The 15,319-nt window shown below is 41.7% G+C and overlaps 2 long non-coding RNA genes across 2 annotated transcripts in view; one reads left to right on the top strand and one right to left on the bottom strand.

Moving 5' to 3' along the window:
- Positions 1 to 15,319, top strand: part of LOC122553814 (uncharacterized) — a 37,026-nt gene that overhangs the window by 7,808 nt on the left and 13,899 nt on the right. The window contains exon 2 of the long non-coding RNA XR_006312854.2: positions 1,443 to 1,525. This is a non-coding gene — a long non-coding RNA (uncharacterized LOC122553814). The remainder of the gene's footprint in view (positions 1 to 1,442; positions 1,526 to 15,319) is intronic.
- Positions 2,907 to 15,319, bottom strand: part of LOC148149439 (uncharacterized) — a 33,367-nt gene continuing 20,954 nt past the window's right edge. The window contains exon 3 of the long non-coding RNA XR_015757778.1: positions 2,907 to 3,150. This is a non-coding gene — a long non-coding RNA (uncharacterized LOC148149439). The remainder of the gene's footprint in view (positions 3,151 to 15,319) is intronic.

Genomic DNA, 15,319 nt, shown 5'->3' with positions numbered 1-15,319 from the left:
GGACCATGAAGTTTTATGTTTGCTAGTGTGACGTTCACAGACTTCAACCATGGCAAGCTGTCTTCCAGTATTGAGACAAACTGTTCCTTTATCAATACACTTTGTTTCAAACACTTTGTAGCTTCAAGTTGATGGCCTGGAATCTGTGCTGACTCTTGTGCTGCCTCACAACGCTAGAGACCCGGGTTCAATTCCAGCCATGGGCAACTGTCTGTGTGGAGTTTGTACATGCTCCCCGTGTCTGCGTGGGTTTCCTCCGGGTGCTCTGATTTCCTCCCACTATTCAAAGATGTGCAGGTCAGGTGAATTGACCGTGCTAAATTATCCCATAGTGTTCAGGGATGTGTAGGTTAGATGCGTTAGTCAGGGGTAAATGTAGAGTAATAGGGTAGGGAAATGGGTTTGTGTGGGTTACTCTTCGGAGGGTCGGTGTGGACTAGTTGGACTGAAAGGGCTTGTTTCCACACTTTAGGGATTCTATGATTCTGTGATAACCTGACCTGGGAATGCTGTTTTCAACTTTTGTTCTATATCTATAATTTATTGAACATTTTCATTGCTGTGTAATTTCTACTGTTCAGACATTTTTCTTTTACAGAACATTTCCTTTGGTTTGAGGTGAAGAGGGTGCTGCTAACTTACAATATTTCCTTGAAGGGTCCAAACTACCCACATCTATAGCACACATCTTCCTGCAGGAAACACATTGCACCTGTGTTCTGCCCTGACACATATCTTTTATAGAATCCCTGCAGTGTGGAAGTAAACCGTTCGGCCTATCGAGTCACCACTGGCTCTCCGAAGAGTATCCCATTGAGACCTGAGCAAACCCCATCCCTGTATCTCCCATAGCTAATCCACCTAACCTGCACATCGTTGGACTGTGGGCAGAAACCCACAGAGATGTGGGGAGAAATAGCAAACTCCATATAGACAGTTGCCGGAGGGTGGAATCGAACCCAAGTCTCTGGTGCTGTGAGACAGCAGTGCTAACCACTGAGCCACTGTACTACCTGAGTGTGATTGATGCTGTTGACTCCTACTCCTTTTGATGTTTTGGTGGGCTTTCCAGCAGGGTCAGAAAAATCCCCAATAGTTCCTCACAGAACTAACGTCTTTTTTTTAATCTTGATTTCTACCTATGTAGCAAATTGAATGACCTGTTACAGCATTAAATGCTCCTTGGATTGAAGGTAGATCAACAACTTCTCATTCCCTGGTTTGACTACCATGTGGTCCCCAGTTAAGTTCAAACTTCAAAGCTCTGCACCCACATGATTGTATGTGACAATATAAACCAATGAAAAAAATCCAATGCTCCGATTACTCATTAAGAATTGTCTACTCTATAGCTAAATTTAATTTGGGGTAAAATGCACAGTGATTGTCTTAATCAATGTGTAAATCTCTGTCATACTTTCTTCCACATTTTGTCTTCCCAGAACACAAGGCTATAAGACTGTAAGATATAGGAACAGAGCTAGGCCATTCGGTCCATTGAGTCTGCTCCACCATTCGATCACAGGTAATACATTCCTCAACCCCATTCTCCTGCCTTCACCCTGTAACCCATAATCCCCTCACTAATCAAGAGTCTATCTATCTTTGTCTTAAATACACTCAATGACTTGGCATCTTCTGCCTTCTGTGGCAATGGGTTCCACAGATTCACCACATTCTGGCTGAAAGGACTTCTCCTCATCCAGTTCTAAAGGTTGGTTCCTTCACTCTGGGGCTATGCCCTGGGGTCCTCATCTCTCCTACTGGTGGAAACGTCTTCTCCACACCCAAACTAACCAGGCCTCTCAATGAGTTTCAATCAGACACCCCCCCAACCTTCAAAACTCCATTGAGAGTTGACAGACCCAGAGTCCACAACCGCACCTCATATAACAAACACTTCAACCCCAGGATCATTCCTTGAAACCTCTGCAAGACGCTAAAGTCAACACCATATTTTTTTAGGGATTTTTAGCCCAAATCTGCTCACAACTGTTGCCTCACCAGAACTTGAAACAGCTTGCAGCTCCCCTTGCACCCACCCCCATTTTGCTGAAGAAGGGTTACACCTGAAATGTTAACTTCTCCACCTCCTGATGCTGCCTGGCTTGCTGTGTTCTTCCAGCCTCCTGCCTGTCTGCCTTGGTTTCCAGCATCTGCAGTTTTGTGTTCTTATCCAGCCTCTGCAGCACAGTGCTGCTCTTGTATTTTAGTCTTTCATCATCAGATATTGGGCCTACAGCACATAAAAGTGTGTTGATTTGACATTACTGTATCTCCATGAACAAACCTGAAGCTGGCCTACAGCACTGGAGCTAGCGCTTCCAGTTTTTTCCACGGTGCGGGTGTTGTGTATTATCTCATAGTTGAGGTAATGGCATAGTCCCTCCCAAAGCTGCCACCTCCATGGATAATTACAAGATTTTGGATTTGGGGATTTGAGAATTAGGATTTTCCCTTCTTATAGTCAAAGTATTCTGATTCTGTGCTTCCACTCTCTAGAAAGCTGCTGGTTTGTAGCTCTGCTTTTGAGTCTTCTGAGATACTTATTCTCATCTTCAGAGTCTTCCCACTCTAATGCTTGTATTTGTAATGACATAGAAACACACAGTCAAAGTCCTCTTTTGTATTCCTGGCTTTTGGAGTCTTGTCTTTGAAGCTTTCTAAGGTCCTGCTGTTCCCGCAGAGTTTTCCTTTTCAGATGTGACCAGTAGACTCTATTTTACCTTCAGATCCTGTATTGATGACTATTTCTCTTGCTGCAACCTTGTGCTTGAGATTAATACTGCTATATTTAGTTTTGAGTATCTCTGGGCTGTGGGTGTCTGCTAATATGTTGTCCCTGAGGCTGTTGTCTCCTTGTGTTTAATTATTGCTCTTCTAAAATTGATGTAATGTGACACACTTTTATTTATATTTGTAAATTACAGGTTACTAAATACAGCTCTCTGCTGTAATGTGTAAGCCCCATTTCTTCATATGCTTCTTCTGGTCTGATGTCTTCCCTCCTACTGATGTCAGAGCCACCTCATTAGTTATGTCACCATCATAAGCAATGTAACATTATACTGGTGACCCTTGTCCTGGAGGCAGTGCCAGCGGTGAAGATGTTACGGATGAAGTCATATGGTAGTCAGACACCATGCAGGCCTGCAGACACAAAAGGGAGGTATAAGCAGAAGAGATGGCAGGGGGGTGGAATGGTGTGGGGAGCAGTGAAGATGATTAGATTAGATTACTTTACAGTGTGGAAACAGGCCCTTCGGCCCAACAAGTCCACACCGACCCGCCGAAGCGTAACCCACCCATACCCCTACATTTACCCCTTACCTAACACTACGGGCAATTTAGCATGGCCAATTCACCTGACCTGCACATCTTTGGACTGTGGGAGGAAACCGGAGCACCCGGAGGAAACCCACGCAGACACGGGGAGAACGTGCAAACTCCACACAGTCAGTCGCCTGAGGCGGGAATTGAACCCGGGTCTCTGGCGCTGTGAGGCAGCAGTGCTAACCACTGTGCCACCGTGCCGCCCACAGCAATGATCAATGCAGAAGTGCAAATGCAAAGAGAAGACAGATACAGAAAGGAACACATTGCAACTTGTAAGCAGAAGAAGCAAATTAGATGTCAGTTTTTGTCTTTGGCGTGAAAGGAGACAAGAGTGCTTGCAGATATTGTGCAAGTTGGCTAAAAATCTGGAAAGCCATGTGACTAGCTCAAAGATGCTTAAGAGCTGGGCATTTTCCAATTAGGGCTCAAACTGGATCTTACCGGTCAGATAATTGTACTTGTGAAATTCTGAAAGGCAAGCTTTTGGTGGATAGAATTCTGGACCTGCCTGGTGTGAACAAAGAACAATACATTGTGGAGTTATGTAACTTCATAGTGCTACATATGTATCTGAATGGTTATGGCTGTGCGTGACACATCTTTGTTCTATTGACAATTTGGACTGAAATTTACCTTTTTACTTGAAGTATCATTTGCCCATTCATTCTTGCTTGATTTGCTTTGGTTGTGATTTGCCTTGAAGTAAAAATTATTGGGGGTCATTCAGTATATTTGGTTATTTTGGTTTATGGTTTCTTTGCAGGAAAAATAACAACCCTTCTAACTTGGAGACAGTAGTTTTGACACTAAGCCAAGATTGGCACACATATGAAGGAAGAATGCGGAATGGCAAGTTGGAGTCAGATTCAGCCCATTGTGTTCACCATTCCAGTGTAACCCTGAAGGAAGTGAGGGTGAATGACCAGAAATCAGGCTGAGATAGAGACACAGTGAAACCCAGCCTTTTGTGGCAATGTCAGGTTGCTAGCAGTCTGTCCCTGAATCAGAAGGTTATGAGTTCTGCTTTAGCTAATTAGATGCTGACTGTCTACATATACACTCTTGGAAGCTGTTCTATTTTCTGAAGCTTAAATGTCTTCTTGGCTTCTCGCAACCTCAGTCATCTTTATCCTAGAGTAAGGCTCTCATTCCCTTCAATATTGCAACACTATTTACATTTATATGTTCCAGGTTATTGAATACAGCTCTCTAGCATAGTGTCTAAAACCTCCTTCTTTAAATGCTCCTTTTTTTCTTTACTCTATTCTCCACTTCAGATGTTAGAGTAACATCAGTTGCATCATCTTCATTATTTGTACATTCTATTACACTTCAGGCCTCACCCCAGAGACTTCAGCACTTAATTTTTGAGACTTTCATGGCAATACTGATGGGTTTTCTATAGTATCAGAGGACTCCTTTTTGGATGGTACGTTAAACCAATACCAGGTTTTCCCTCTCAGATAAACATAAAAGATGAGGTAAGGAGAAGATCAGGGGCGTTATCTCTTGCCTTTTGGAAAATGTTTATCCCGCTAAAGCAGACTGTCAAGTCATTATCTCAGTATTGTGTGTGGGAGCATGCTGTGTGCAAATTGACTATCATATTTCCCATATGTACTTCAATATATGTTTTATTGGGCGTGAGAGCTTTGAGAATTCTTGATGAAGTGAAACACAGGACATGGATGAAAGGTATGGTTCTTGTACCTCAATGCTACCGCTCTGACCAGAGAGCTGGGGTTCAAGTCCCACCCCCACTAGAAGTGTGTGATAGCATCTCTGAAAAGGTTGATTAAAAATTATCTATAAAGTGAAAGTCTTTTTAACTCAGTCATTGGAAAACATCAACCATGTCCACAAAGTGTTAAAAGAAATAGATATGGAAAAGAGCATGGTATGACTTGGACAATGCATCAATGAAAAACCTTCAAGTGCCAAATCTCACCATTGTGACAAGTTATCTGCTGTTGAATTGAATTTTAGCAAGTGTGCTGCAGGATAGGGGAATAAATGATTTAATCTCCTGGGATAAAACTGTGGACAGATACGCTGCAGAAATGACAGGAGAAACGAGAAAAGATGGTTCCAATTTACAACTTGAGTTTTATAACAATTTCACTTTATCCCAGGATTAGTCACACTATTTCTGTTAAGGATTTATTGCAAACATCTGTTGCAGATGTAACTTTTTGCAGCGAGGTTTGTACCTTTTGTGTTGCTGCGAGGAACACTGTGTTTATTTTACGTTTTTTCTTTAACTAATTAAATGTTTGATTCTTGCTACCATATAACATGGCACCTGCCATTAGATGATATGTTGACGGTCAAACATCTGTTTGCACTTTTTCCTATTATAAATTCTGACCTCCACAGTTATATTGAAAGCTTTCCATGTAAACTTGGCATGCTATAATAACACCCTTCAGTTATCTTGCATAGTCTTCAATTGTAGCAGAGCGAAAGGCTGGGAACTCAGATGCATTCCAGTCCCTATTTTAAAGTCACATGCACAGTACTTTTCATGTTTCCATTGGAAGCTCCTTTGCCTACGTTTAGAATGGAAATTACTAATGTAAACTCATAACATTGTAATTACACTGTCTGGCCAGCAGTGGTGCTGCTGCTGCACCTGCACTGATATAATTGTAAAATTTACGCATTCACAGTCACCATTATGAATGTGAGATCGGGATATTATGGTGAGAATAGCAAATAGGATGTGCATACAGACATCAGGGTATTATGGACCAGACCAAACCCTCGCAAAATATTCAGAAGATAGTCTAGATCCTAACTTTTTCTTATTTTACAGGTAGGTATCAGGCGTGCTCTGGATGCAATTCAGTTGGTCAAACTGCCGGATTTAAAGCAAAACACACTTTATTCATCCACTATAGTTAAAGTACAACAAAAGGAAGAAGAAATTGGAATAACTTAACTCAACTGGAAAACGTAACACAATAATAGATTGTTTTACCACAAAACAATAACTCCTCCAATGTAGGAACATCCCGTAAACACACCTTGACAGAGGCAGGCTCAGAAAAATAGGTAGTCTCACACTCAACTCCAGCAGCAGAATGAGAAAACATCAAGAGAAAATGCTGAAAGAGAAGGTAGCTGGGAGAGATGCACTGCAGCTTCCAAGTTCAGCTGAGACCCCAGCAACAACGCCTCTTGAAAAACAAAATGTCTAAAAATCCTGGTTCTTGGGGTGCCCCCCCCCCCCCTCACCCATCCAGGCTGCCTCTATTGTTCCAGCTTGAAAAAAACTCAGGCCTCACAAGTTGTTTACCTTATTGGCGTTCCAAAATATGGCTTGGCCCCTCTATCTCTTCAAAAACAAACCAGGAAAAATACACCTCTTAAAGCCATAGTATCATCATACAGAACACGTAAATAATATTCTTTTTCAACTCTTCATGGGACACAGGTGCCGCTGGCTAAGACGATATATATTGCCCAGAGGCGATTAAGAACTAAACACATTTCTATGGGTCTGGAGTCACATGTAGGCCAGACTGAGTAATGTTGGCAGATTTCCTTCCGTAAAGGGCATTAATGAACCAGATAGACTTTTACAGCACTTGACAATGGTTATGTTCACCATTAAACTCACATTTTTATTCAAACTTCACCATCCACCACAGTATAATTCAAACCTATGTCCCAGAATATTAGCCTAGAGTTTTGGATTACAAGTTCAGTGACAGTACCACTAAGCCACCATGTGCTCAGTATCATATAATGTACTATCCTGCAGCTAAAGCATAAATATGTGTGCCTTATTTGAGCGGCACAGTGGCTAAGTGTTTACCACTGTTGCCTCACAGCACCAGGAGCATTGGTTCAATTGCATCCTTAGGTGACTGTCTGTGTGGAGTTTGCACACCGTTCCCTTGTCTGCATGGGTTTCCACCGAGTACTCCGGTTTTCTCCCACTGTCCAAAGATGTGCAGGTTGTCATGCTATAGTTGCCCGGTAGTGCCTAGGGATGTACAGGCTAGGTGGATTAGTGATATGAAATGTAGGATTCGAGGAAGGGGATGGGTTTGAGTAGGATGGTATTCAGTAGTTTGGGGGAGAATTGATGGGCTGAATGGCCTCTTTTCACACTGTGGGGATTCTATTAATTGTTCCTTGCATTTTTGAAAGTAATAGGTCATATTTGCATAAATGGAGTATCTACATTTTCCACTAACCCACAAACCATGATTGGATTCCTGTTCTTCATAAGAACAAAAATCAGAAGTCAATTAATCTGCCTTATGTTTGAAAACAAAATCCCTCACATTAACCGGTAGAAAGATACTTAACTCTTTTCTCACCTATTTATATGTGATTAACTCTCTTGTTCTTTTGGTTAACTCAATTTGCATGTTATTTCTAAGAAATGAGGCAAGTAACAGGTCTTCATTCACCTTATATTCTATTAGAATTTCCAGTGAGTGTTAGGGTATGAGGCAGCACTTAAAAGGAAAATAGTTGAATTTATATAGTGCCTAACATAAACTGGACAACCCAGTGCAGAATGTCGTATTTTTTGAAGTGCTGGTTGTTATTAAAATGTAGAAAAGGAAGCATGCAATTTGCAAACAGCAAGATGCTACAAGCAGCAGCAAAATATTCAGGCAATAGTTTTAAAAAAAAATTATTCATTCATGGGAGGAAAGAGTCTCTGGCTAGGTCAGTGTTTATTGCCCATCCCTAATTACCCAGAGGGCAGTTAAGAGTCAACCACATTGCTGTGGGTCTGGAGTCACATATAGAGCTGAAAATGTGTTGCTGGAAATGCGCAGCAGGTCAGGCAGCATCCAAGGAGCAGGAGAATCGATGTTTCGGGCTCATGCCTGAAACGTCGATTCTCCTGCTCCTTGGATGCTGCCTGACCTGCTGCGCATTTCCAGCAACACATTTTCAGCTCTGATCTCCAGCATCTGCAGTCCTCACTTTCTCCTGGAGTCACATATAGGCCAAGATGGCAGATTTCCTTCCCTAAAGAACGTTTGTGATCCAAATGGGGTTTTCCAACAATTGACAATGGATTTGTGATCATTGTTAGACTCTTAAATCCAGATTCTATATTGAATTCAAATTCCAATAGTTGCCATGGCAGGACTTGAACCCAGGATTCCAGAACATTAGCTAATTAATAGTCTAGCGATTATACCACTAGGCTATTGCCTCCCCATTAATGATGTTGTTTGAAAGATATAAAATGGCCAAAACATCAGGGATCTCTCTCTCTCTCCTTACCAACAGTGCTTTTGGATCCTGAATATCCATCTGAAAAAACATATGGGCCCATGGATGGAATTCTACCTCCTGCCCTGATTTATTCTGCATACTTTATCTAGTATTAATATTGGTAATAAAGTGGCAAAATTTGATAAGAATTTTGAGGCAGGATTATAGTGTCTTGAACATGTCAGATTATCCCAAATACAATTTAGCAATGCGCCACAGAAGGAACTATGAGGAGAAATTACTGAAAGATTGGTCAGAGGTAAATTGTAAAGAACATTGGAAGAGCTGCGGAGGGAGAATATTCCAAAGCATAAGGCCTAGCAGCTGAAAAACATGACATGATGCAGCAATTAACATTTGGAATGTGCAAGAGGCCAGATTTAGGGAGCTAAGAGAATTTTGAGGCTGTAATAGTACATCTCAATGTTTTATATCGGGAGAGTCTTAGAAATGCTATGAAAATAGGACCAAGATCACAGACACAGTTTACTCCTTATTTTAAAGTTATATAATTCTGTACTTTCTTTGATATAAACGTTTTTAATGTTATCAATAATAGCTAAATCACAATGTGTACTGCTGCGCATTTACAAAAGCAGGATAGTTGAATTGAAAATAGTTGTTGGCGGATGCAGCCATGAGAAACAGCAATGCCACTACAGGCGGGAAGTCATCATCACAGCTGGGCAAATTTTGGGTAATCAAAATTGTGTAAGTTTGAGCTTGAAAGTGCCAATAGTTATGGAATTATGGAGATGTGCGATAACATTGTGACAATGGGAGACAATACTTTGTAGACAGGGTGTTTGAGTTCTGATACATCATAGATATCAGTTACAAAAAGTACTTGCTCTTATATAACACTGCCCTACATATGGACATCTGAAAATTTCTCAAGTTGTACACGAAGAAAGAAATGAGAGCAATGAGAAAGGGTAGGGCACAGTCAAACATTTGGCTTTTAGAAGACTATTCAGGTAGAGGAAGAAGATAGTAAGGAAAAGTGAGTTTGAAAGAAATTTGAAAAATTTCAAATTAAATGGCTGGGAAGCCTTACATAGATAGTTACTGGGAGACAAGAGTTACCCTTAGCAACCATTATGGAACTCTCTGACTCAGACTGAGTGTAGATGTAGTGCAGCCTTTTTACCTCAGCAGGGAATAGGCCTCCCAAATATGAGGTTCTGGGAGAAGGCGGACTTTGCAATACAGTCCAGACAGAGTTTAGGTGTTACTGAGGATTACATCCGCAATAAATGCTATTGGTTGCGAATCCTATCAGATCAAATGGATCGGTTGGAGAGACAGTTAGAGGCAATGAGGAATTTACAAGAACAAGTGGATGTGATGGATGGCAGTTATAGGAAGGGAGAAAAGTTACAAATACAGTAACATAGATGGGTTAACTCCAGGAAAGGTAAGAGAGGTAGGCAGGTAGCGCTATCCCCATTTCAAACAGGTATGCTGTTTTGGAAAATGTAGGGGGTGATGGATTCTCAGGGCAACGTAGCACGAACAGCCAAGTTTCTGGCATTGAGACTGGCTCTAATGCAATGAGGCTTACGTCAGGTTCCAAGTGATTGATTGTACCAGGGGACTCTCTAGTCTGAGGCAAAGACAGATGTGAAAAAGCAGAATGGTGTGTTGCCTCCCTGGTGCCAGGATCAAGGATGTCTCAGAGAGGGTGCAGAATGTCCTCAAGGTCATTACACACATTGGAACCAATGACATAGGAAGGGAAAAGAATGAGATTCTGAAGGGAGAATATAGAGAGTTAGGCAGGAATTTTAAAAAAGAGATTCTTGAGGGTAGTAATATCTGGATTACTCCTGGTGCTACGAGCTAGTGAGGATAGAAATAGAAGGATACAGCAGATGAATGCATGGCAGAGAAGCTGATGTATGGGAGAAGGATTCACATTTTTAGATCATTGGAATCTCTTCTGGGGTAGGAGTGACCTGTACAAGAAGGACGGATTGCACTTGAATTGGAAGAGGATTAAGATACTGGCAGGGAGACTTACTAGAGCTGCTTGGGATGCTCAAGAGGATTTAAACTGGTAAGGTGGTGGGGTGGGGAGTGTGGTGGTGGTGGGGTGGGGGGGTGTTCAGGGAGTTAGTGAGGAAAGAGATCAATCTGAGACTGGTGCAGTTAAGAAAAGAAGCGAGTCAAACAGTCAGAGCAGGCAGGGACAAAGCAGAGAACAAGGTAGGACTGATAAATTGAACTGCATTTATTTCAATGCAAGAGGCTGAAGGGGGAAGGCAGATAAACTTAGGACATTGTTAGGAGCATGGAACTGGGATATCATAGCAATTACAGAAACATGGCTCAACGATGGACAGGATTGGCAGCTTAATGTTCCAGGATACAAATGCTACAGGAAGGAAAGAAAGGGAGGCAAGAGAGGATGGGGAGTGGTGTTTTTGATAAGGGACAGCATTACAGCTGTGCTGAGGGACGATATTCCCGGAAATACATCCAGGGAAGCTATTTGGGTGGAACTGAGAAATAAGAAAGGGATGATCACCTTATTGGCATTGCATTATAGACCCCTAATAGTCAGAGGGAAATTAAGAAACAAATTTGTAAGGAGATCTCAGTTATCTGTAAGAATAATAGAGTGGTTATGGTAGGAGATTTTAACTTTCCAAACATAAACTGTGACTGCCATTGTGTTAAGAGTTTAGATGGAGAGGAATTTGTTAATTGTGTACAAGAAAATTTTCTGATTCAGTATGTGGATGTACCGACGAGAGAAGGTGCAAAACTTGACCTACTCTTGGGAAATAAGGCAGAGCAGGTGACTGAGGTGTCAGTGGGGAAGCACTTTGGGGCTAGTGACCATAATTCTATTAGTTTTAAAATAGTGATGGAAAAGGATAGACCAGATCTAAAAGTTGAAGTTTTAAATTGGAGAAAGGCTAATTTTATGGTATTAGGCAAGAATTTTCAAAAGCTGATTGGGGGCAGATGTTCACAGGTAAAGGGACAGCTGGAAAATGGGAAGCCTTCAGAAATGAGATATTGAGAGTCCACAGATAGTATATTCCTGTCAGGGTGAAAGGAAAGGCTGGTAGGTATAGGGAACGCTGGATGATTAAAGAAATTGAAGTTTTGGTTAAGAAAAAGAAGGAAGCATATGTAAGGTATAGACAAGATAGATCGATTGAATCCTTAGAAGAGTATAAAGATAATAGGAGTATACTTAAGAGGGAGATCAGGAGGGCAAAAAGGGGACATGAGATAGCTTTGGCAAATAGAGTTAAGGAGAATCCAAAGGGTTTTCACAAATACTTTAAGGACAAAAGGGTAACTAGGGAGAAAATAAGGCCCCTCAAAGCTCACAAGGCGGACTTTGTGTGGAGCCGCAGGAGAGGGGGGAGATATTAAACGAGTATTTTGCATCAGTGTTTACTGTGGAAAAGGACATGAAAGATATAGAATGTAGGGAAATAGATGGTGACATCTTGAAAAATGTCCATATTACAGAAGACGAAGTGCTGGATGTCTTGAAACACATAAAAGTGGATAAATCCCCAGGACCTGATCAGGTGTACGTTAGAACACTGTGGGAAGCTAGGGAAGTAATTGCAATGTGCTGAGAAGTGGCAGATGGTGTTTAATTTAGATAAATGCGAAGTGCTGCCTTTTGGGAAAGCAAATCTTAGCAGGACTTACACACTTAATGGTAAAGTCCCAGGGAGTGTTACTGAACAAACAGACCTTGGAGTGCAGGCGCATAACTCCTTGAAAGTGGAGTCGCAGGTAGATAGGATAGTGAAGGCAGCATTTGGTATGCTTTCCTTTATTGATCAGAGTATTGAATACAGGAGTTGGGAGGTTATGTTGCAGCTGTACAGGACTTTGGTTAGGCCACTTTTGGAATATTACGTGCAATTCTAGTTTCCTTCCTATCAAAAGGATGTTGTGAAACTTGAAAGGGTTCAGAAAAGATTTACAAGGATGTTGCCAGGGTTAGAGGATTTGAGCTACAGGGAGAGGCTGAATAGGCTGGGGCTGTTTACCCTGGAGCATCGGAGGCTGAGAGGTGACCTTGTAGAGGTTAGTAAAATCATGGAGGGCATGGATAGAACAAATAGACAAAGTGTCTTCCCTGGGGTGGGGGAATCCATAACTAGAGGGCATAGGTTTAGGGTGAGAGGGGAAGGATATAAAAGAGACCTAAGGGGCAACTTTTTCATGCAAAGGGTGGTACGTGTATGGAATGAGCTGACAGAGGAAGTGATGGAGGCTGGTACAATTGCAACATTTAAAAGGGATTTGGATGGGTAAATGAATCAGAAGGTTTGGAGGGATATGGGCCAGGTGCTGGCAGGTGGGACTAGATTGGGTTGGGATGTCTGGTCAGCATGGAAGAGTTTGACTGAAGGGTCTGTTTCCATGCTGTACATTTCTATGACTATGACTCTAGCAAGCTGGGTCTGCACAACTGGAGCAAGCAAAGAGGAAGGACTGATGGAGACTGAAGAGCTGGGAGAGCAGAAGCAGTCTTCTGACAAGGAGGATGGAGGCATTAATCAGGAGGAACATCACATTTATCATTACAGAACGTAGCAACACTAGGCATAAAATGCCTGACATGACTTAATTGGCATTCGGTTCCCAATGGAGATGTGTCAGGTGAAGGCATTGTCCATTGACTGTGAATGTGTTGCTCGAAAGTTGTCCCAGTTTACTCCTGGAAAGAAATAAACCTTTTCTTTTTGTTCTTTCTTCACTTTACTGATTGTTTAAAAAAAGTTAACATTAACAACTGTTTGATGGTTTTACAACTTTGAGCTCGGACAAGATGTTATGTTATGATGGGCATCAGGGAAAGAGTAGTTCTACTTAAGAAGGGTGGGCACTGTCATTTCATTCCTGTAGCTTCAGCTACTATGGTAGTTGGTCAGACAGATAATGACTTAAAATGCCAATAATTTTACAAATAAGATATACTATTTCCAATGAAATGCTGTCTGTGGTCACTTAAGTGCCTTAGAAACTTGTCCATTTTATTTCCCTTGGAATATGTCTATGTGAAGGGTAATTCCTGGTTGACACTGTTTGACGTGATGCCCTGTTGGGTTTTAAACATGGGCTTGGTGTCAGGAAACTGGAAGGGTCCCAGCAGCAGCGAGCATTTCCATCACCGGTGAATGCAGGAGTGATGCTGTAGAGGCATGGTGTGTACATAATGCATTGAGCAACAGAGAATTGCAGGGCATAGCTCAATAGGGCTGCATAGAGAAAAACCCTTCATGAAAGTCCCTGAAATTGACATTTAACCAAGTTTTAGGAAAATTTAGTCCAATATGAAGCAAGTTAGGATGGCTTGAAGCAAAACCTGGAGATGATGGCGCCCCATATTTCCATTGACATTGATGTCCTAGATGATGGCAGGAAGATCCAGCTGAAGAAACCTTAGTAAATTGCTCTAGTGCATCTTAAGAATACAGTAGGTAGGAGATGGAGAAGGTAATTCAGCCCTTCAAGTCTGTTCTACCATTCAATATGATTTATGACTAATCTTCTACCTCAGCTCTACCTTCCTGCACTGCACCTATGTCTCTTGATACTCATAATATCCAACAATCTAGTGACTGGTGTTTTAAAGACATTCAACTACTGTGCTGCCACAGAAATTTGGAGTTGAGAATTTGAAAGATTCACAAAGTTTTGAGAGAAGAAATTTCTCCTCTGTCTGAAATGGTCATCCCTTCTGTAACTCCATATTCTACTCTCTGCCACTAGGGGAACCTTCTACTTTTACAAGCCCCTAAAGAACCTTATATATTTCAATGAGGTCACCTGTCAGTTTCTAAATTCTAGAGAATGTAGGTACAGTCTGCTCAATCTCCTAAGACAATTCCCTCAACCCAGGAATCAATCTTTTGATTTTTTTTTTGCTGCATTCTATCTAATGCAAATATGTAGTTCCTTGGCTAAGGAGACCAAGCCTTTACAGACAGGGTCTTGCCAATGCTCTGTATGGGGTAATAATGATCTTTACTCTTAACTCCAATCCCTTTCTAATGAAGGCTAACGGTATTACTGGCTTTCCAATTGCTATAGCTGTAAGTTAATCTTCGTTGATTTTGCACAAGAACACTTCCATCCCAAGTTTCCCAAGTCTCTTGCCATTTTAAAAATGCTGTACTTTTCTATTTTCCATCCAAAAATGGCCAACCTTACTATTTCAAACCTTATATTCTATCTGTCATGATCTTTCCCACTTTAGCTAACCTGTCAATATCACTTCGTGGTTTCTTTGCCTCACAGGGCTGTCAAGGCTGTGTCTTTAAGTACATTCAAGACTGGGGTGGACAGATTTTCCATCAGAAAGTGAATCAAGGGTTGGGGGAAGAGTGGAGTTGAGGATGACCAGATCAGTCATGATCTCACCGAATGATGAAGCAGTCTCGGCGGCCTACTTCTGCTCCCATGTCTCATGGTGCTATGGTCCACAACACGCTCTCCCACCTAACTTTGTATCATAAGCAAAACTGAATACTTTATACCTGTACCTCGCAACCACCTCACTGACATAGATTGTAAATAGCTGAGGCCCAGCACTTTTGTTTAACACTCTTAATGCATCTTGCAATGTGGTACACACTGGGGCTATAAGTGTGCTATCCTTTAGCACAGGGTCTTAAACTACACAAACACAGAGGATCCTGAATTGAATAGGAAAGCAGGCTGAGGCCATACCCAACATAAAAGAGTT

This window comes from Chiloscyllium plagiosum, unplaced genomic scaffold (genome assembly GCF_037043375.1).
Source record: "Chiloscyllium plagiosum isolate Xiang-an unplaced genomic scaffold, Cpla_swu_hap1 HiC_scaffold_8, whole genome shotgun sequence".
NCBI lineage: Eukaryota > Metazoa > Chordata > Chondrichthyes > Orectolobiformes > Hemiscylliidae > Chiloscyllium > Chiloscyllium plagiosum.
Note: the sequence above shows the minus strand (reverse complement) of the source record. Positions and strands in the feature narration are given on the sequence as shown.